The sequence below is a fragment of the Sander lucioperca genome, chromosome 5 (assembly GCF_008315115.2).
Source record: "Sander lucioperca isolate FBNREF2018 chromosome 5, SLUC_FBN_1.2, whole genome shotgun sequence".
In the NCBI taxonomy this organism is placed as follows: Eukaryota; Metazoa; Chordata; class Actinopteri; order Perciformes; family Percidae; genus Sander; species Sander lucioperca.
Genome location: NC_050177.1, coordinates 40,758,798 through 40,782,823, shown reverse-complemented (window position 1 = coordinate 40,782,823; position 24,026 = coordinate 40,758,798). Strand labels below are relative to the sequence as shown.

The window sequence follows — 24,026 nt, the reverse complement described above, 5'->3', positions numbered from 1 at the left end:
AGTGACACAAAGAGTCCCAACCCAGAGCATCTTAATATGTCCCTAAAGGAGACTCTTTTGTCAGTAACAAATGCCAAAGGCACCTGACCAAGTGTCGCTTTTTGACGTGCTGGGAGTGAGAATGTGTTGGGTACGCAGAGTCTCTGAAAGTAGAATGGGAGCCAGAGCCTTTAGCTATTAGGCTCCTCTCCTGTGGAACCAGCTCCAAGTTTCGGTTCGGAAGGCAGACACCGTCTCCACATTTAAGAGTAAACTTAAAACTCTCATCTTTGATAAAGCTAGTTGGACAAGCCCTTGCCCTGCTGCTATAGGTTTAGACTGCTGGGGGGACTTCCTATGACACACTGAGCTCCTCTCTCTCTCTCCATCTGTGTACATTCCTGTCCCATTAATGCATGTTACTAACTTAATGTAGCTGCTTCCCCAGAGTCTTTGTTCTTTCTAGTCTCACAGGTTTCCATTGATCTCGATTGCGCCTGCTGCCGTGGTCCTGCTTGACACCAACTGCATTTAAATTATTATTATTATTATTACTGCTATTGTTACTGATACATGCTGTTATTAATTTATATTATTATTATATTATATTCACTGCAACTATTATAGTTATTATAAGTCATGTTGCTATTATTGTAGTTTTATTTATGGTATTATTATTGTTGTTGCTGAGATGCTGTGCATCTTTGTCTCTGTCTCTTTCCTCTCACTTTCTATATATCATTTAGTCATATGGATTGTTTATACTGTAATTTCATTATGCTGGTGTGATCTGTACACACAACTCTAAAACACGTCTGTCCGTCCTGGGAGAGGGATCCCTCCTTAGTTGCTCAAAGGACAGAGGGTGTTCTACGCTGTACAGAGTGTAAAGCCCTCTGAGGCAAATTTGTGATTGTGATTTGTGATATTGGGCCATGATCAAATTAAAATGAAAATTGACTTGAACTGAAGTAGCAATAGTATAATTTTAATTTGAAGAAACAGAATGACACTATTAGATATAGAGTACAAACAATATTTACATGTATTACGGTTCCTCCAACTCTCCTCATAGGAGACAGGGAGGGGAAGAAATGAGCAGGATGCAACAGGATGCTACCATGATCTGCACCCATAGAGCGGTCAACTCCATATTCCTGCTTTATCCTGCCATGATTAGAGACTAAAAATATGACTTCACTAATTGCAATAAAAACTTAAGAGTGAAATGGCCCTAAAGAACCAAGAAGAATATAGGTCCAGTTTTTATAGTGACATTTGGCTAACTTAAGCCAGTGTATGACTAGCAGAAACTGCATGCATCTAGCCTGATAGTTTAGATTGCTTCTATGATTTCATGTTACATGCTGTTACAAGCACAACATCCACTGTGTCTGTTTTAGCTAAACATTAATAATCATATAAATGTTTTCTACAAAATAAATATTTGTTGTAGTTAATTGCACTTTTGTATAGTAATATAATATTTATATAATTGTATGCTGCACAGGTGCCTTTGTCTTGAACTCACACACACACACACACACACACACACACACACACACACACACACACACACACACACATGGTCCTTCTTGCCACAGCTTCAATGGAGAATGGCTGCAGCACATCAAGATGACTTCTGAAGAAAAAGAGGGACACCCATAGGTGCTGTTGAGGTACTGCAAATATGATTTCATCAGTATGAACATGCACGTGGTGACCAAATCAGACTTTTTTACAATCATAATGTCCCTCTTTTTCTGTATATGCTCAAATTTACTTCGAAGCTATCACTTAACTAACAAATGATGGAAAGTTTAATGGGGTTTTGAGCACATTCAAACACATGATGAGTGACTGCAATAGGTTTTGAATGAATTGTATGAACACGCATTCTCAACTTTGGACATGTTTTTATGTTAGTACAAATATTAGGCTGTAAATTGTATACTATTTCCTAGCGTTAAACCATATAGCAAAGGTATCACACGCACTGGCAAACATCCCCTCAATTATACTTTTGCATAGCCAAGGGCTGCATTTCTCTTGGTCACTGACTCAAATAGATTCATACACACACACACACACACACACACACACACACACACACACACACACACACACACACACACACACACACACACACACACACACACACACACACACACACACACACACACACATACACATACACACATAGACAGACAGACACACACGCTGCCTTGACGGAGTGACAGGTTGGCGTTGAGGGAGTAGGATAGTGCTTTTGTGTTTTATTTGTCTCTCTATATCAAACCATGTCAAATGTGCCCTTACAGTGACAAAGGACCTGTCTTTCCATATGTTTCAGCATGATAGCATACAATGCAGTGCAGTACGCTGGTGTTTCTTGTTCTCCCTCGCTCTCACACACACACGCACACACGCACACACACACACACACACACACACACACACGCATAGACACACACCTTGGAGGTAAACTCTTTGTCCAGTATTGCAAGCCAAAATGCTCCCCTATTATAACACAAGCCTGACTCGCCTGATTCCCCACTACATTATAAGTGTTAATTAATCCAAGCCAAACACAATGCATTCACTAATGAGTTCTATGTGTGATGCAGTCTGACAAGTACAAGTAGATACAGGATGAAATTCTGCTTTTTTTGGTCTTCATTTCCATGGCTTGTGGGGGAGAATTAAACAGCGACAATGCTGCTTTTGTGTTAATAATGTCCAAGTTATTTGGTTGGAAGTAGAGTTATAGTCTTTGTTTGAATGCTATACACTAAGTGCTGTTACACCGTCAACAGTGTTTGGTGTATAATACACAGTATGTACTTGCTCATTACCTGCTCGCGCTGGTTACAGAGTCATGGAAATTACGCGCAAGCCAGGTTATGAATCAGCAAGTCATTAGTTTGAAATTCAAATCTATTTTCACACCATGTTGTGCTCATTTAAGACCACTGTTGTGCAACAACTCTAATTCTCCATAATAAAATGCAAACAAGCCTGGTAATGTTTCTTTCAGCTTTCATCTGATATGCGGATAGATAAACTGTATGATCAATGGTATAATTAAAGTAAATATTAAAGGCAAAATTGTTTTTTTTTTCTTGTTATGATTTTAACAGCATGGGTGCTAATTGCTGATTGATATAATGGTCTTACATGGATGCCTTCAAAGTGTTCCTTGTGCTACTTGTTAGCTCATAATCTACAGTTGTAGCACAGTGATAAGTTAATGAGAACTCCTTCGTTTTAATATAAGTGAGTATTACTTTAATAAAGAGTTTCTCATTAGGATGTCATATTGCAACACTTACATACACACTGCACTGTAGTCCTACATGTACTAACTGTAACTCTCATTATGTATGATGCATTATTTACATTTTTATTACTTATGACTTGTGTGCTGGTTATCTCTGGGAACATTTTGATCATGTATCTCTGTCGTAGCCGGATCTGGCTTGCACCAGCTATGTGTAAGTTCAAACGTAGACTAGTTTGCCAAATTTCTGACTTAGGTCGGTGTTTATGCGCTATTATCATTGAAGGAGACATTTGCTGAGTATCATATATATTTATTTACATATATTTACCAAATCTTTGCTCTAATAGTATGAGATTGCTTACCATTATTATGAGTGGTATAATAGGTGTAGATTTCGGGGTGGGGGGTGGGGGGGGGATGCAGGGGATATGCCCCACCCCCCTATGATACCACTCATAATAACGGTAAGCAATCTCATACTATTAGAGAAATATTTAGAAAAGGTACATTTGTCCCTCTCAAAAAAATTGACAAGCCACTCCCTAAAAGATGTAACCATTCAGGTGGCTAAGAACATGTTTATATCCTTCTTACCTGTTACATGTTTCCCAACGATTTCAGAAACCACTAGAGTGGACCGTACCATCTTAACCTCGCAGCGCACGTCTCTTTTATCTTTCTCTTTCTCTTTCTGAAATGAAGCAAGTGTGGTCGGAAATGTTTATGATGTCTCTCTATACACGATCCGACAGAAAACAGCAACTGTGAAATATAAAGTCTACTTGTGCTACATTGGAGAGAACACAACAGGGGCATAGAAAACAAAACAAATAAAGATGTCATTTGTGCAGAAAAGTTAGAATGTGTCCCCCCCCCCAATGTTGAAACAAAACCCACGCCATTGAGTGGTAAAATTATTTACATACATATGTAGGTTTGTTTCCTCCCCTTATTATTTTTGTTGACACCCCCTAGTTTCTTATTTGCTATTTATCATGTCTGCTAGTAGGGATGGGGTTGGCTTGAGATGGTGGTAGCTATACCAGTCCAACCACAGACACTGACCTACACAGTTTTTGCATCGCTGCACCTGAAATAGAAAAAAATGGATTTTTGTTTATGACTTGGTCTTCATACCCATATGTGGTTAAGTGGCTCTGGAAGGATTTTAAAGCTATAGTGCATAGTTTCCTAGGTACTAGGAATAACCTAGTACTAAAGCTTCACAAAGTTTTTAAAAGGTCAGGTTATGAGTTGTTTACATTATTTCCTGCGGTAATAAAATATTACCGCAGGAAATATTACCGCGGTAATAAAAATGAACTTATATTATCTGTGATCTGTCCAACTGCTCAATTCATTTTCTCTAAAAGCCCAAATCTGACAAATCCTGAAACTTAGTGCTATTTTGTGTTGCATGGGAATGTTTTAACCCCCTGTCACTCTGAGTAAAAAGAGTTGTCAGCGGCCTGAAGGATGTGGGAGTTTATTGAGATGGAACATGGCTGCTGGTTAGTGTCCTGGGCTAAGTACATGATATAAAAGCCAATCCCAGTGTCTTAATGGCCTTCATTCTTCTCTGAGTGGGTGGAGGTAATTATAAAGTTCATTACTATAATGAGATAGGCAGCGTTTGAGAGAGAGCCATCAGTTACTGGGCTGAGACACAGTGATACAACTGTTGATCAAGTTATTGGAACAGGACGTGAATGAGGTTAGGACAAGTTCTGATGATGTCATTTTTTCCTAAAATTTGTTTTCTTGTGTGTCTTTGTTTAGCTTTCTTGGCATGATTTTATACTCACTGTAATCCTAGGACTCTTTACATCTTGACACACACCTTATGTATTGTATCATATGTATAGATGTCACATTTTCCTGCCACATATTGCATTTGTTTGGTCAGTACAAGTGTGTTATATACAGAAAAAAAAGAATATACTGTATGTATAGTGCAGAGAACTTCAACAGGGGTCCGGGGCCCCTAGGGGGTCATCAGAGTTACTGCAGGGGGGCCACGAAATTATTATTTGTTAATTATTATTACATTTTTGAAAGTTTTTCATTACAGAAAAATACTTCAAATACTGCACATCTATAACATGAGACAGGTGCGTTGGAGGGGGATAAGTTGCAAAGAAACTCCCGCACACTGTCTTACTTGCAAAACATTAATTTAATAGGCAATGTTTCGGTACTAAGACCATAATCAGGCTAAATTATTGAAAGGAGTGTCATTGCAACTTTTGAAATTGTTTTCATAAATTAAAATGTCTTAACATGAATCCAACATATTATTAGCAAATATAAATCAGCCTATTTGTGAAAAAAAAACACTAATGATAGGCTTACTGGCCTATAGGTAAGAGAATCACTGGTAGCCATCCACAGATACAGTTCATCCTAAAGATTCACTGTTCCACATGTATGTTTAACATTAAAACATGATTTATAAAATCATTCTAAAAATTATTTGAATAGATTAGTATTCTATGCACTAAAAAGGTATGTATAAAGACTTTAGGCCACCAACATATTATTGTAGGTCCAGTTTAATATGCAACTTCATTTTATACAATATATGTAGTGGGGGGGTCACTGCTCCGTCTCTCTTTCAGTTAAGGGGTCCTTGGCTTAAATAACGTTGAAGACTCCTGGTATAGTGCATATCACAAGCCAGCTGGGAAATATGTCTTGTACGCTTGTGTTATCTTCTCTGTCTTTATACTGTATGTGGTTAACAGGTTGAATTCTGGTGTCTTAACACATTAAAAGCATGTTCACACATTCATTTCCAACATCTTAAATTGTGAGCAACCACTTTTTATCACATGATTCCCAGTCTGACAAATCACATTTTTCTTTTTGTAGTATCATGGCACTATATTAATAATAATAACAATACACTTTATGTATACTACACCACATGAAATGCAGCTCAAAGTGCTTTACAAAAAAACAAAAACAAATCAATAACACAGGCATTAAAAACAGAAAACAGCACAGTAATATAAACAATGATAATACTACTGATAACAAAGTGTAAAAAAAAAAAAAAAAAAATATATATATATATATATATATATATATATATATATATATATATAAAAGAAACATCAGATATGACGCCAAACAGTGGAATTAATAAAAGCAATATCATGAAACATTTTGACGTTTTAAGCTGTTTCTTAAACTATCAACAGAAGTCTCTCCTTTTTGTGATGGGACTCTGCTCCAAACCTCTGGTGCATAACAACAGGAAGCTGCTTTGAAAAACTTTTTGTGAATCTAAAAGTATGGTGAAGCAAATTGGCGCTCCGTCCAACATAGAATCTTGCTTGATCGTCCAATTACAACATACTGTTTGGTGCAGTAGCTTATAGAAGCTGTTTAAGTGATAGTATCTATTTTGTGTTTTAGGTAGGAACAGGATCTTTTAATCAAAAATGAAGTAACAACACTATACATTTTTTACTTCAAATTTGGGGTAATTCCCTCACATACTTTAACATACTTCAAAAGACAATATGCATCTTGAAATTACATATCAGTTTGCAAACTTGATGAAAAATCAATGTGAAATGTCAACATTGATTCAATGATAGGTTACTGTATGCATTAAGACTGATTCAATGTTGATTCAGTGTTGGTCTGCTATCTAGAGGGGAGAGCCCAGAACCGATGACCCATTGTGGGTTGGTCTTCCCTTATTGTTTTCCTTCCAGCATTCTGGTAGTAGACTTTGTCTGTTTGGTGGTCACTTTGTCTGTTTGGTGGTCACTTGTATTGTTTGTGAATGCATTGAATGTTTTCTCCTGCTACTCCTTGACTTTTTTGGTTATGTTGGCCTCGCTGAGGGACATAACAATCATATAAACAGGAAAATGAATAACCTGGTTTCCCATGTTCCATGCAAATGCCATATCCTGGATATGATCCAAAACCAGGATATTAATGTGCATGTAAACATGCTTATTGCTTGGCAGTTGGCCATCAAGTTCAAGTGATACATCACAACTTGTAAATCAAATATGCAACTGGTATTTACCACTGTATTGGATGTTCAAGGACAACTTCCTGCTGGTAAACTCCAAAACCTCCAACTTTTACAAATTCACTGGGAACACTCAAATGCATCATTACTCTTCAAGCTCATTACATGTAATGAACTCCATTCAGCTTTTAGCTAAACCACATTTACTTGCAGTACTAATGAATAAAACCATTTTTTTATCTTGATCAATTAAAACAAAACTATGGAAATGGAATAATGTAGAATCTTTAAAACTAACAGTTTCAACTAACAGCTCAACATCATTTCAGTTACAGGTCCATTGTTGTACTTTAAAAAAGACATTTAGTGACTCAGCTGTGCAAGCACTCAAACAGACATTCACAGTAATGTTAGAAGCTCTGCTTTCCCCTGTGTCGTTCCAAATCCTTATTGTTTTATTACGGCCAGACAACATAAGTTGGGAAGGCCCTGATATGAATTGATATCATTAATAGGGCCCCAGCACGAAAGTGCCAGAAGCCCAGCGGTCCCTGGCAGTGAAGGTGTAAGGAACTTGTTGTTTTTATAAAGTTTTTCTTTTTCTGCTGCGCAATCACATTTTCGTGGGGCTTGGGATGCTCGAAAACTCTCAGAAATTGACACACATGAAACAGGAATTTGTTGTAACTGGAATGTGCATTGTCCAATCTGCCCCAAATTTCACATGTTGGATAAGAGCGCATGCCTGAAAACATCTACATGCCCATATTGAATCATAGTCATGGCACAAACTACTGGCAACAGGATGTCAGCCTTAGTTGACAAAGATCACCCAATTTACTTTAAATTAGCATGGTGTGGTCTACACATGATATACAGAAACATGACTTATAATTAGTGTGTTCTCTAGCGCCACTTAGAGGACAGAAAAAGTATTAAAAAAATATGCAACATGTCATTTCTAGTGCCATGCACGCCACCCAGTGGTGGAATGTAACGAAGTACAAATACTTTGTTACTTAAGTACATTTTTCACATATCTGTACCTTACTGAAGTAGAATCAATAGTGCATACTTTTGACTTTTACTTTGTTACATTTTGCAGCAATTATCTATACTTTCTACTCCACTACATTTACATTACATTACATTACATGTCATTTAGCTGACGCTTTTATCCAAAGCGACTTACAATTGCTACATATGTCAGAGGTCGCACACCTCTGGAGCAACTAGGGGTTAAGTGTCTTGCTCAGGGACACATTGGTTGATGTATCGCAGTAGGAATTGAACCGAGATCTCCCACACCAAAGGCATGTGTCATATCCACTGCGCCATCACCACCACATTTTCTGATCAGTTTTTCCCCCTGCCAAAATGTCTTCCTGACTGTCACACGTTTGCAGTCCGCAGGGAAGCCTTCAGCAGCGGCTCCTGCACCGCCACGCCAAGACCCGCCCTTCAATAGCATTTAATTTATTGGCCAGGCGTGTACCCCTCCCGGTACTACCGCTGCTCCCGTTACTGCTGCTGCTCCCGATGCTCTGCTTGGTCATATGTGAAGCATCCATTCACATAGGGTTAATATACAACCTGTATATTTATCTTAAAAACACTCCCGGTCCTCCTCAGCTGTGAAGCAACGTACTTGTTGTCCAAGCCCGTGTGTTCTCGCTAGATAAACGTGTGCAGCATTCACTGTCCCGTGGAAAATAATTAAAAGTTGGGCTTAATGCAGATCACCCTGATAGACAACACGTTCTCACACCCATCTCGTAAAATCTCGACACTTGGTCAGGTGCCTTTGTCGTTCTTATTGACGCTAAAAGTCTCCTTCAGCGCTTTAAGTAAACGCGCTTGGTCGGTACTATTTTGCCCTACAAAGGCAAAGTGCAGTAACTACACATTTGGTCAAAAATGAGTTAAGACTTCTAATGGGCTTTATGACATGTGTTCTGTCTTGTGAAAAAGTCTCTGGGTTCAATTAGGTCCCGTTTCTGAAAAAAAAGTGTGTCAAAATTGCAGTGACTACGAAATCCAAGCTAATACCAAGGCAAACCGCAGTAAGAGAAGTTACTGCGTTCTGGCTTATTACAATAAATACGAAATTCAAGCTAATACCAAGGCAAACCGCAGTAAGTGAAGTTACCGCGTTCTGGGGTTGTTTTCCCGGGTTTGACACTGCAGATACTGCGGTCTGGCTTGGTAGCCTTCTCCCGAAAGACATTGTAATACTGTTTGTCCCGATCGTAACACTCCCTCACACAGAACCAACAAGCCAACCAGCTAGAACAGCATGAGACAACACCATGGCACAATCCCGAGGCAAAATGATGGTTGAACTTGCATTAAAACGCAAATATCCAGAGGGTAAGGGAGATAGCAAAGCACCTAGAAAGGCAAATGACTACTTTATAATCATACTAGCAACCTAAGTTACCGGCTAGCCAGCTGCTAACAATCACAGACCGTTAACAATACATATATTAGAAACATTTTAGCCTACCTGCTAACTTGAAGGCAATATCCACTCTGACAACTTAATGATAATCCGATAATCGCGTTGATGATTCTTGATTTGAACATCTCTTCACATTCCAGGCAGCTAATCCAATTTTAGTGACAGAGGTTACTTCTTCAAAAGTTAGTAGGCTCCAGTAAAGTTAGCTTTCCATCCGCAGGAAAGTGGACGAGGGCACCCAGCAGCACCAGAAAAAAAAGCTGTCAAATCCTCCTGTTACTATCCCCTATTTGCAAACCATGTTAGAGCACGTGATTGAAATAGAATATTATTGGCTTTATTGAGCATCAATAAAATTCAACAGTTGCCAACCATATAAATATAACTCTTTATATACTGCAAATCAATGAATCGCAGGCATTTGATCAGATAAGAGCCTGATGTAACAGCTACCGGTACTCTCCTCTGCCCTCTCCACATCAGGTTCTCTGGGCGCTACGTGACGCTCACCTGTTCCCGTTCTCACCTGCCCGCTAATCTCTGTCGGCGGAGAGAGAGCAGGGAGAAGAGAGGCTCGCATGCCTTTCAAGCAGCCGTGTGCCGAAAGTAGCTTGTCAATGTCAGTTATCAATTGAAATATAGAAAAAACAAATGTGCATTGTCCAAAAAAGTAACTTAAGCTAAAACAACAAGCTGCTTATTACTGCATTATATTCTGTTATATTTTTATATTTTGAATTGTCACCTGCCACCTTAATTTTGTTTCCCTTCATATAAATAGACATTTCCACCATAAATTGGTGCACAAAATGTCTCCAGACCCCCCCACTGATATATTTCAGCATGACTATTTATTCATAATACTGTTAAAATATCTTTTCATCTTGTCTCATGCTCAAAGTGTGTCGTCACAATCTGAGCCCCAATTTATTTATTTATTTATTTATCTCCACCGGTAACGTTAGTTAGTAGGCTATATTAGAGACCCCCACGAAGCTCAGATTATAACTCAAACCCTGTTGATGTTAAAGTGAAAAAAAAACATGGTAAAAACCATGCCAAGTCAGCCTTAAATTGGCAACCCCATGACAAGACGGATGCTGTATGATTATAGCTTTTAGTTAAATAATACGTGAATTAAACATAACTGGGCAATTTAACTTGTGTTGGTGTCATATTAGTTTAAGCATTCGCCTATGATCTGCTTTTCTGTTGTCAGAGTCCATCTTGCCAATCAGTTTTTTCAATCAGTCACAGATAGCTAAGAATACATATGATTACTCTATTTTAATGATGTTTATAGCTTAATGAGAGTAGACAGCATGATAGGAAATTTAAAAGTCTGAGAATATCCTAGATGTAAGGCTACAAAGACAAGAAACATACATGTTACCTTGAGATCTCTTTGACCGAATCAAGGAAAGTATTTATGGTCATTTTAAAATATAAAAAAGTGGAATAGGTTACTTGATTAGGACACTTTAATTAATTAATTAAAATGAAAATGTTAATGAAACCCAACATATCAATATTTATTTATTGTGTAAAATGGTAATGATGCTTAGGGAAATTATGATAATTACTGAGTAAATTGTCTTTGTGGTGAAAGGGGCATTGTGATAAAAGATTATTCTTAATCATGAACCTTACTAGTGAGCAATTTCAATATTACAACTTGCAAACATCAATAAAACTATTAAAGCTATTTAAAAAAAAGAAAAACATGTAAGAAACACAAAAAGAAAGTTGCATGAACACATTGACTTTGTAGATACTGCACTTTGCCTTTGCAATAGTGTTTTAGTTGTTTAAGGTCATCCAAAGGCATGGATTTTAGTTGTTTAAGGTCATCCAAAGGCATGCAGTAATGTAGTATCTGCATTTTAGGGGTCAAAGGTCACACCAGTGGTCATGTTTTTTATTTATAAAAAATGTCTTCCTAAGAAGGCTTTACATAAATGCATTACCACTAATCTACCCATAACATGTTTGACTGGCTGGTATAAAAACTTTAAAGGCCTTTTTCTCAGTTTCTTTGTTTGCGTAGTTACTGCACTTAGCCTTTGTAGGGCAGTATTGCCATCCCTTTAGCGCCATCCCTTTAGCACTTTAAGTAAACGCGCTTGGTCAGGACTATTACCATCCCTTTAGCGCTATAAGTAAACGCGCTTTGACGCAGTAATGTTAAGGAAAAGGTCGTGGGTGGGCTTACGGTTCCGTGACACACGGGAACTACGGGACGGTTGGGTTTAGGAAAGGCTCATGGGTGGGCGTACGGTTCCGTTACACGCAGGAAGAACGGGAAGGTTGGGTTTAGGAAAGGGTCGTGGGTGGGGGTACGGTTCTGTGACACGTGGGAGGAAAGAAAAAAACGACTATAGCAAGCGCGACAAGCTGGACACGTACCCCGGTCTCCTGGGTGAAAGTCCTGTGTTTGACCCATCCACCACCCATTTTTTTATTATTAGAATATAGACATTAAGAGAATAAATCGTTATGCAAGTACTTTTACTTTTAATACTTAAAGTACATTTAAAATCAGGTACTTTTTACTTTTACTTAAGTAGGGTTGCTATTGTGGTACTTAAATATGCCTCTGGTTATTTGTACTTTTACTTAAGTACTGAGATTCAGTACTTCCTCCACCACTGACGCCACCCAGGAAATAATGTGTGTCAGATGGTCACATAAATGCACAGCTGCATCAACCTGCGTCCCACCAGTACTCTCAACATGCAGGGAGGTGTGAGGGCCCTTTTCATCGCTGCTTGCAACTTTAATTATTATTATTATTAACTAATCAGCTTTTTGAGGGGCTAAAAGTGCCATCCTCTAAAGGCAACAGGAAGTTAGCCATTTTGTATTTATTGTGCATTTTTTTTACGTTTTTGACCATTTTTATGCACTTACTCTAACATACTCTGCCTATAGCATTAGTCTGATATTCTTCAAATTTGTTCGGTACAATCTAAAGACCTTGGCAAGTTAATTTGCAATTACGTTGACTCAGCCTCGAAAGGCATGGGCATGGCAAGGCATTGAATTTCCATGTTCCGCCACGAAACAGGAAGTGGTTTGTAACTCAAATGTACATTGTCCAATCTGCCCCAAACTTCACATGCCGGATAAAAGTCCTAGCCTTTCATGCTGCTTGCAGCTTTAATTATTATTATTATGCAAACTAATCAGATTTTTTTAGGGGCTAAAGGTGCCATCCCCTTAACGCAACAGGAAGTCAGCCATTTTGTATTTATTGTGCATTTTGTGGACGTTTTTGACCATTTCTATGCACTTACTAAAATGTACTCTTCCTATAGATTTCGTCCAATCATTTTCAAATTTGTTCAGTACAATCTTAAAAAGAAGTGGTTTGTAAATCACATGTACATTGTCTAATCTGCCCCAAACTTCATATGCTTGATAAAAGTCCCAGCCTGAAGACATCTACATGCTAACACTGACTTATAGTCGCTGCTTACAGCTATAATTACATATTTATTTTTTTAATAGCCATACATGCCAATACTGTGTTAATCTGGAACAGAAGCTTGGAACAAAGTTGTACATAGAAGTTAAAGAGAAAAAGGAACACTGCAGTAAGAAAACAGACTGAAGTGTCTCTCTCTCTTTGCACAAACACAACATAAAACTGAAATAATGGTTCATTTTGACTGTGACTCAGCCAGTCTAAACTATGCCTGACTTCCTCTGTGAATTATACCGGCTTCTGGCATCTGATTTATTGAATAGGAGGGCTACATTTGTAATAAAGAAGAAAGAATTATTGCTTGGTGTTAATATTGGAGATTTGATTGAAAATGATACAGTTGCCGTTGTTAATTGAACAGTGAATCACTGTGTTTCAGCCAGGCTTGCTGTTCTGAGAGGCTTGCACTGATATTTTCTTTTGTTATTTAGATTGGTCATCACAGAAACCTTATTTTCATTAGCATTCCTATAACCATGATGTTAAACCAGTCAATGTGATTGTGACTTGTTCCAGTTATGTGTGTGTTTTGGGCATGGGTTGGTAGACAAGTATTGCATCTACAAAGAGCCAACAGCTGTTGAAAAAATAGTTATTATTTCAAAAGTTCTGCTACGAGTTTAAGAGGTGAAAAGTTGCCCACAAAGCACATTACTTTAAAACTGTTACTTGAAAAGGGTGAAGGGCAGGGCCGTATCTACCATTGAGGATACTGAGGTCATGTCCCCAGTAATAGGGTCCTGCCAGTCATTGCCCCCTACCTTCTCTCTATTCTGGCTGCATACCTATTTCAAGACAGCCAGTGTCTTTCCTGTCTTCAAAAAAAACTCCATAGATAACACCAGTTTGGTTGACTACAGGCCAATTTCCAAACTTCCCTTAATTGTTGTTGGTGTTGGTGCTCACCAGCTTCTCCAACTGTTGGGGAACACAATATCTTTGATAAATATAAATCTGGCTTCTGTTGAAAACAGTAACTAACAACATTCTTATGTGTGCAGATAAAGGTGAATATTCCATTTTAGTTTTACATGACTCTGCCTCTTCATACACTGATAATGCCATTTTAATTGATGGAATACTGAACTGGGTTTGCACCTCTGTTACTGCACTCAAATGGTTTTCCTCATACTTGTCTGAAAGACACGGAATACAATTACGTGTCCTGCTCTGCTTCTCTAGTGGTATCTCTTCCCATTACTATGCCGATGACACGCAGCTTTATTTCTTTGTTAAACCTAATAACCTCAATAACATCACCCTCATGATTGCCTATCTTCTATTACTAATTGGATGTCTCATTTCATTTCAATTCTGACTAAACTGTGGTCCTTGTGATCGGCTCTGATTTTACTAAGGATGTTGGGTCACTATATTGGCCATCTTACTAGCAACATCAAGAGCGGTTCTAAGAATCTTGGTATCCTTTTTGACCAACATTTGAACTTTAGACCCCATATTACTTAACTCATTCAGTGTTGTTTCTTTCAGTTAAGACATATTACTAAAATCTAACCTATACTATGAGCGAAAAACATCAAACTTCTAGTGCATACCTTTTAGAGATAGGTCACCTTTTTATAGTGTGGTTGTATGAGCTACTTCTCCATAGTCAGTGTAGTAGGTAGTCTTTGCTTGCTCTTATTTATATTATATTTATAAATCTTTCTGTTTGCACTGGTTTCTTTATTGTTGTATTTTGTACAAAACATTTATATTGTATTTATAATTTATTTGATGTCACTTGTTTCTTTAATACTGGTTTGTGTGTTTCCTTTAAGTAGAAGAGAAAAGAAGATACCGCACAGCGCTCTCGTTCAGCATCACACTTTATTGATATTAATAATATTTTCGGTCCCTCTGGACTTTCGTCAAGAGTGTTACGTTTCTACAATAAAAACGAGCTCAAAGACATAAAACTATGCAGTTTCTGTGTGAGTGTATGAACATGATTGGTAGTGGCTTGGCTGCTTTGCAATGGCGCACCAGGTAAAATCTTGCCTAGGGCACCAAATTGATCAGGGCACTGCATTCATGTACAGTATAGTAACTGTTTATGGGTTCATATTCAATACCCGATTACTTTAAATTATACACTCCACTCCATGTTTTAGCTAAATCTAGCAGCACTATTATTGCAAAAACAGTTTGGGGAATCATTTTTAAGTAACATATTTTAGTGACTATTCGATCTTTGGAATCTTACACAAATCAAACTATTCCTTCTCCTGCAAGAGAGATTGGAGGTTAGAATGCCCTGTTTTGAAGTAAAAATATTACAATACACATATGCATTGTCTTTGCAATATGTATAATGTAGTAATATGTGTGTGCTCTCCCAGCCCTTTTACTGACTTTAGAAAAAAAACATCACATATGCTTGTTTCAAACTAACTACATTTTTTATATCCAAACCTCTGCACTGTGCACAGATGCATATTTACCATGTCAATAAAACCCATTACAATAGATTTGAATTCCCTGACGGAGGTAGAGGTGAAGGAGGGGAGAGGAGAGAGGACTTGTCACTGTGGCATAGAGACCATTAATTGCCCATGACTCTGACTGTGTCCTCCCTTTACTCGACTCGCCTGCCACTGGCCAATCAATACTCAGTGTTGGCTGATTATAGTGGGAACGCCCCATGTTTTACAGAGGTCTGTGCCTCATCCTGATCAATAGCTTCAGCGCTGTCTGTGTGTCTGGCTATATAAGAGAACTCAAAGGGATTCTAATAAGTCCTTTTGAATACAATTACAAGAAAATACAGACCAAGTTCCAATAGATATGAAGTCACAAACACTCTACGTTCTAATTTCAGTCTATACGGTTTTAATGCGTGATGCTGTATGTATCAGTAGGTAGTATGTGTTCACACAGGCATGGCCATCAGGCATTATAGGCGCAGGATCATTCATCAGCACCATGGATGCTGCGGTCACAGGAGAGCTTTAGGGTTTAATCAGGAATGTGTTAGCTTTCAATATGGGTTGAAACATAAAAAATAAAACCCTGAAAGTTTTGAGGTGCTTTTCTACACTTGCTCTGGCCTACCTTAAAATTACCCAAGATTCCTCACTTCCTGCCTTCAGCAATTTAAGCACTTTGGGCAAGGGGGGGAAAAATTACCTTTTAGGAAGTACATTTCCTTTATTTTTACACTAAAAGAGATGCAGTCCAATTTCCTTCCATTCTCAAATTAAGTATATTTTGTGAATTTGAATGTGTACACTTTATTTAGAAGGCAATGTTCTTTGGGCCAACAACAAATGTAGTCAACAACATGCATGATTGGAAAGAAGAGGAAAGTTAGATGGACGACCTGAGGGAGAGCAAAAGTTGTCCAAATGAGTCAAAATTCAATTCAAACCAAAATATCAAAAAGAACAATAACTAAGAAATGTAACTGTAATGTCGAGCTGGTCAAGTTATAAAAAGCATCACAGTTAGGCAGTGCTGCAAAAAGAAGGAAGCTGAATGACAGTTCTGTGTGTCCTTTGTATACCTTACCCAGCTGCCTTACAGCCACTTGTTATCATATTGTACAAGTTTTTATTGTTTTGTTTTTTTTTACGATAGCTTAGTTAAAGTACCACCAGGACTTGAGTAAAACTGACATTTTTTTTTTGTAAGATTTTTTGTGGCATTTATTGATAGGACATTGAAAGGGGAGAGAGGGGAGATGACATGCAGCAAAGTTGGAAGTAAGCAAGTTGGAGTTGAAGCTGCGGTCGCTGCAGCGAGGACTGAGCCTCTGTACATTGGGCGCACGCTCTACCAGGTGATCTAACCAGGCACCTCTAAGTAAATCCGATTTTTAAACTTCTGTTTATTTAAGTAGTGGTGGTTAAGTAGCTACGAATTTACGTAACTGGTTGAATTACTTCTTGAATTATGATTGTTTATTAACCATGTGCCTTCAGAATGTGTTTTATAGAAAATAGTATATACAATTTTATATTTAGAATAACTGTTAATTAACCATAGTGGTGAGGAAGTGGTGACTTTTGTGCATAAAATATCAAATTAAATAACTCCATGTAAACTAGAGGAAATTGGGTTTATTGCCAAAGGACAAATACAGGGATGTGTAGAATGAGGCCCTGTTCAGACCTGGTATTAACATGCGTTCTGGGTGATTGGATCACAAGTACAGGTGTGAACACACCCTAGACGCATTGAGGAGGCATTGAGATCTGATCGCTCAGACCCGTTTTAGAGGTGGTTATTATCATACTGTCAGTGGAGAGTGTCCTTTTACCGAAAAACAAGTTGTTTGTTTAAGCAGCAATTACGACCCATATTACATATCCAGCCAGCTCTCATGAACCATTCGTTCAAAAAGCTACAAAAAGTTAAGAACTGTAATTCCTAAGCATTCCACGTTTCTTTTTGCTGTATGCTCCACATTGCCGGCCACTGTATAAGAACGCGGCTGGCCGCAAAAGAAGGAGGTCGGGGTGGATGGGTGGGTGATAATGTACAGGACTTTCAAGCCAGAGAGTGGAGTTCCCTTCCTGGGCAAAACTAAAGCCTTTTACCCAGGAATTGTGTGTTCCTTATGAGTGTTTTAATCCAAACCACTATCTTTTTCCAAATCTTAACTAGTCCTTTTGGTGCCTAATCTTAACTTTCGTCACGGACTGAATTTAACCCTAATCTCCGTCGAAACGACCAGCAGCTCGCGGTGCTCTGTACCTGGCTCAAAGTCATCTATTCTCGGGTAACTGAACCACCAACTACCGCTGATACAACAGAGCACCATAGCCGGCGTCGCAGCGCTCTGTAGCGGCTAAACACATCTACTAACTGCTGCTGATACGACCAAGCTGTGACGGAGGTCTGTAGCCTGTGTCACGAAGCTCTGTAGTGGCTTAAACAACTAGCAACTGCTGCTCGGTGTGATGGAGCTCGTAGCCAGCCGCCATCACGTGACCCTGGTGTCACGTGACCAGCTGGCCCTCTCCTAATTTCCCAGGACATTATACATTTTGGTGTGCATACATTTTCATGCAATATCATACATTCATGAGAATGTGTTGTAATAGTAGTGGTGGGTTCGGGTGGTGGATGGGTCAAACAAACACAGGACTTTCACCCAGGGGTTACATGTTCCAGTTAAAAACGGCAAGGTTTTTTAAAATATTTTCAGAACAAACGCCACTACGTCACGTCAACTTGAGATGAAGCAGCATAAAAAATGTGCAGATTTTGATCATGTTAATGTATATTTTCAGACATTTTAATTTTTGTGGAAAAAAAACTAAAAATAATAAACAATAATTTGGCTGCAGGCCCTTCAGTGACTCTGAGGACCCCATGTTGAAGATATCTGCTCTACAAGGAAGCAGCCCAGCCTAACTGGATGATATAAGTACTGTAATTGACGTGAGTTAATATTATATATAATCGTAGTTATTGTTTAATGTTATTCATAATTCTGCTACAAAGACAGCTGTATGCACTATATATTTGTCACAGACATTGTCACAACTGTCATGTTAATGTATGACATACTGTAGGTTCAGGTTTGCCACACACACTTTTTTTTCTCTTCATACAGACTTTACCTTCAGGCTCAGTTTGTGACAAGAACAGCGTCTTTTGTCAACTTAAGAAGGCACCAGAAGGCAGGAGCACTGCAAGACAGGCAGCAGGAGGGTAAGGCTGAAGAGTCACTGTGTGTGTGTGTGTGTGTGTGTGTGTGTGTGTGTGTGTGTGTGTGTGTGTGTGTGTGTGTGTGTGTGTGTGTGTGTATTTTCCGCATGGCAAAGGGTAGGGTTCCAAACTGTAAGAGGATTAGTGACTTGAAAAAGGTAGCCGTCATTTAATTGAAGGCTTACCAGCAGCCGGAAAAAGGCTAGCAGTCAAAGTGAAGGTATAACCCAGCCCAGAACATCCTGTTGAGACCACATTTGCCAAAGTCCATGTGTTTCCTTACGCCTGCCTTCCCCGCCTTCTTCTCAACCTCAGAGGCACGCATCACATTTTATCACTGAGCCTCAGCTTCTTAAAGACGTTTACACGTTTTGCAATTTTTAATCTCTTCAGCTTGCTAAGAAAGGTGCCTTCAACTCAAATTATTCAAATGCTGTGATCTTTGGAAACTGCTCAGGCCCCCAAATTCCTATTCCTTTTGCCTGGGAGGAAGCTGAGGCCATGTCGAGAGTATATGATACATAAGGAGCTGTGTCTGTCTGTGTAACACTTTAACTGGGATTGTCACTTCTCAGCCATACAAGCTCAGCCTGCTAGTAGGGCCAGTTGCCATTGTTGGACATTCATGGACGTTCATCCTAACAGTATGTTTACAATTATGTCTGAGTCCTGTGAGCAAAATAGAGTTTACAACCTTCTCTTCACTAGTGGGGCTGCCGGGCTGTGCGTTTCTCAGCAGACAAAACCCCCCCCGCCCTACCCTATCCCCAGTCCCACGCCTTCGCTGCTAAATGTGCAACTGTACATTTATGTTATGTTATGTTATGTTATGTTATGTTGTGCAGCAGTGCAAATGTACTGTTTGCGTGCTTACGTGCTGAGGTGTTTTTCTCCTGTTCCCACACTGTTCTTATCTTTATGAGGATAGTCTGAGAGTTGCTTTTTTCCCTCTCCTCTCCTTCATGTCATGCTGTATCTGTCCCTGCTATGTTATGTTATGTATGTGATTATTATTATTATTCAGTCAACTAATAAGCAAAATACCAGTGCAGCAGTGCAAATGGACTGTTTGCGTGCTTTAAATGTGCAACTGTACATTTATGTTTGTCCCTGCGAGAGTTGTGTTGAATGTTTTGGATGTAAAGCGATTTGAGCTGCACTTTGTGTATGAAAGGCGCTATACAAATTAAGCTTATTATTATTATATTATTATTCTCAGACTGACTTCAATAACCTCAATTCATAGGAAATATAAAGTTTAACAATTAAGACTTAATTACCCTTACTATGAATCATACCACAAGTTAAGGTCTTTACACACCGGGGACATTTTTATTTTGTGTGATTTGTGCAACTTTGCAAACTGTTGTTTGCGACATACAGTACATTTTTGAAGTAGAAGGCCTTGTTAGTATTGACTAAAACAACTTTCAGGTTAAACGTTTAACCAGGTTTAATTGTCCATTATGAAAATGGGTTGTGCGATGTGTTGTAAGACTATTTCATTTATATACAGTACATGTTTTTTTCCTTGTTTGACCTTAAATAGGGTCTAGTAGCCTGCAACATATTCCACTTAGGCTACATAATGTTTTTATTAATATAATTTTAAATATGAAATTCCATTCTTTTAATAATAATTTCCTGTCCTGATCCACCCAATTACACTGTTCTCGTTTTCATCGCAGGACCCACGAGATCTCATGAATTCAGGTAGAATAGAAACACAAAACCATCAACAGTTTGTTTCCATCCAGAGGAGTAGAGGGGAAACAACTCTGTGCTGTTTTCAAGGTGTAGTGCAGGGAAATATGATCCGCCGTGAGCACAGTGTATTTTATTTTGAACATTAACCGGATGTTTTATTTTGCTTCTGTGCTCGACTTCTTGTCCTGCACTATCTGCCCTGTGCTGAATTGCTGCTGAGCTCTCTGGCGTCCAGCAAAAATAGAAGCTCTGGGTATCTGCTCCGGAGAGCTGCGGATCCCCGGGAGCTGTGCCGGAGTTGGAACGCAGCCGTTCTGCAGTCAGTCGAAATACACACGGTGCGGTGTGTCCCGCGTACCGTTGGCTGAACAGCCAATTCATCTGATTGGCTGTTCAGCTTGGAAACAAGAGTGAGGAAAACAAACAAACGACTGTGACAGGCACACCCACAGCTCCTTTCATTTTTCATCTCATCTGATCAATCCAATACACATGGAGCTGTCAAAATTGGTCAAAAATTACATTTGAATGTTCCTTCTAAACACAGGTTTGAACTATTGGAATAACTATTTTTCCATATTATGTCCATAAGATTTGAAACATAGCCAACAACGAAATACACATAACTACTTGTTTAAGCATATTTATTCCAACAATAGCATGTCTTTTAAAAGATCTCTACATACAACAACTAATGTTAATAATAAACTAATATCCTATACCGTGATATGTAATATAAAGACCGTAATAGACCTCTCTCTCTGCGCCCTCTGCATCGCTAAATATTTACAGTCTGGTTAGCCATCTCCCGGTACCAGAGCAGAGGCTCTGTTCGGTTCTGCCGCTGATCGAGCAAACACTGTTTGTTGTGTGTATCATAGCAAAGGTATCCGGTTTCCCTTGTTGAATGATGAATAGATTACCGCTACCTGCTGGTATGGGAAGTTATTTCGCATGTGCAAAACGTACGTGGTACTTGGCCGTCGGCTTGGTGCATCAGGGCTTTTAGGTGGTGTAGAATTTCAGTTTTGAAGATGTCAGATTGTTTTATCATGACAATCAAATCAATTTTGATGTTTTAAATAATCTATTGTCTAGAATCTATTTAATCACAATGAGTTGCAATAACACTGACAGGGCCAGATTTATTAAGGGTTTTGCATCTGTTCTTCTGCCCCAAACACTGCTGTGCTGGTCGCAGTTTGTGGCATTTGTTTGAGCGCTTGCAACGCACTCTCTCTCACAGCATATGCATTTAGGGGAGGGGTGGTGCAAATAATAGGAGATCTGTTAACAGAAGATGATTACGTATTCCATTGAATTTACTGACGTCATGCAATTTGCATATTGCAGGAAACATTCTTCACCTCTGAGAAGTAGGAGTAAACATAGCAAAGATGGCATTTACAGAAGGAAGGTTGTGGTGGGGAACAAAATGTGCATATAATAATGGCTTGTATAGGCCTCTATCTAAAAACCAATAATAAACAAAAGTGAAGTAATTGGCTTCTATTTATGAACACGGTATCTGATTAGTTTACAGCAAACCAACAGTGTGTGGGGACCTGCAATCACAACAGGCTGCTTCTAAAACCTTTCTTTCTTTTGTTAGGACCACTTAAAGGCGCTGATATACTTTCTTTTAACTACACATTCACGTACATAAGATGGCTGCCACACGTAGCCTGCATTTCTTTGGAGCATAGGTTGTGCAGGTCTTCAGAAATGAACGCTACGCGTCCGCAAGATGCAATTCAGCACATGAACGTGGGGGCAGTATATCATCTGACAGGCAGGTCAGCAGCTGTTCCACACTCCAGCCCAGGAATATCTTCCGGGGTCGGCCGGGGACGATACGGCCCTAATCTGCCCTCTAGTGTATACGTTTAATCCTCCAGGTACACGCAAAGTACGCAGGCAAGTATGTGAACAATACCGTTCGCCCCACTGCTTGTCTACGCGTATGCACTGTTAAAAAGCTGGTATATATGGGCCTTTAATGTGCGCTTGGCTGCATTTACCTAATTGTACTGTAACTAGCAAGGTACACGATGACACTGCTACAGATTTAATATGGTCATTCAATGAATGATTGTACAATATGGCAGCAAAATTCATTTGGGATGCCCCTTTAAAATACATAATATAATAGATATTCTGTAATATCAATCGGTTTCACTGATTTTAACTACAGTATTTTATTTAATTCTGTTATATCTGAATTTTTGTCAGTATTGGTATGCATCTTGGTGTTATCAGTGCATTATGAATCCAAGTGATATTGAAATATATACACACTACTACAGTAATCAGAAGTGTTATCACACACACACACATTGCTGGATGCAGTAGTATAGCCCACAGCCAGGCTCTTCAGTAATGAAAATTACAGTGTAGCTGTCTCTATTTATGGCTCTACCAAATCACACTGCTCTAGCTGCCAAACACACCTGGACAGCCTGTTGAATGCAAGCCTGCATAATCTCCAAACCTGTAATTGTCTCCATGATACCTACGCTGTTGGCTATTGGTATTGATCCCACACATGATTGCTTGTGAGAGTAGATTCGACCAATAAGAATAGCCTGTGACCTGTGACATCTGATCGTGACCTCTCATCACTTATGTCTTGGAAGAATAGAGACAATGTTTTATTCATTCCCATTTTTAGAGAGTGATTGAGATGGGCAGACGAATGCTATGATTTACTGCTATTAACTCTTAAACACAGACAATCTTGTGTAAGTTGAGCTTTTGGAGTGCAGTGTTTACAGCCGGGCAGATGGTGTGATTGCAGATCAATTCATGGTACAAAATCAGGCAGTAGTGTCTCGTTTCATACCAAGAGGTGCATCAAGTTTTAATACCAAAATGATGAAAGGTACCCCCATCTGTCTCAGCGATAAAGATATTTATTATGTGAATATAATAAATATGTTATACTGGATGAGAGTTAACTACAATATTAAATGTGTAAAGAATCAGCTTGCATGTAAATTATTTCAGCAACGCTACATATAAAGCAAGCATTCTCTTTTAAAGAAGACTACGTCAAAACCTAGTATATCGCTGGACCGTGTAAGGTCAATGTGCTTAATTGTGGCCTAATTGCTACAGGTATAGTCAGGACTGTAAAAATTGTGGACGTAGCATGCATGATTTCACCCATTGGTTTGTGGACTGCCGTTTTGAAGCCTTGAGTTTGGTAATACGGGCTTCACCATCTTGGTTTTTTGCAACTGGGTGTGATGATTTTTGACGAGAGGGTGGAGCTGGGGAGGATGACACGGCCAAGCCCGTGTTGTTTATGGTTGCAATGGTGCTGCACTAAGCTAAACGCTAAAGGGGGAAAGTTGCCAATATAGTTAAAAACTTTTGACAGCATATACCCCGTTGCATGACTAAAATAATTTCCGATTAAAAGATATAGTTTAGGGACTGTTCGTTATTTAATTAA

The 24,026-nt window shown here is 38.9% G+C and overlaps 1 long non-coding RNA gene across 1 annotated transcript; it reads left to right on the top strand.

Annotated features, from left to right (window-relative positions):
* The first annotated feature begins 5,837 nt into the window (after positions 1–5,837).
* LOC116041147 lies at positions 5,838–16,848 on the top strand. Its single transcript, XR_004102852.2, has 4 exons — positions 5,838–5,919; positions 8,069–8,073; positions 12,282–12,285; positions 16,838–16,848. It is a non-coding gene; the product is annotated as an uncharacterized LOC116041147 (long non-coding RNA).
* The last annotated feature ends 7,178 nt before the right edge of the window (positions 16,849–24,026 follow it).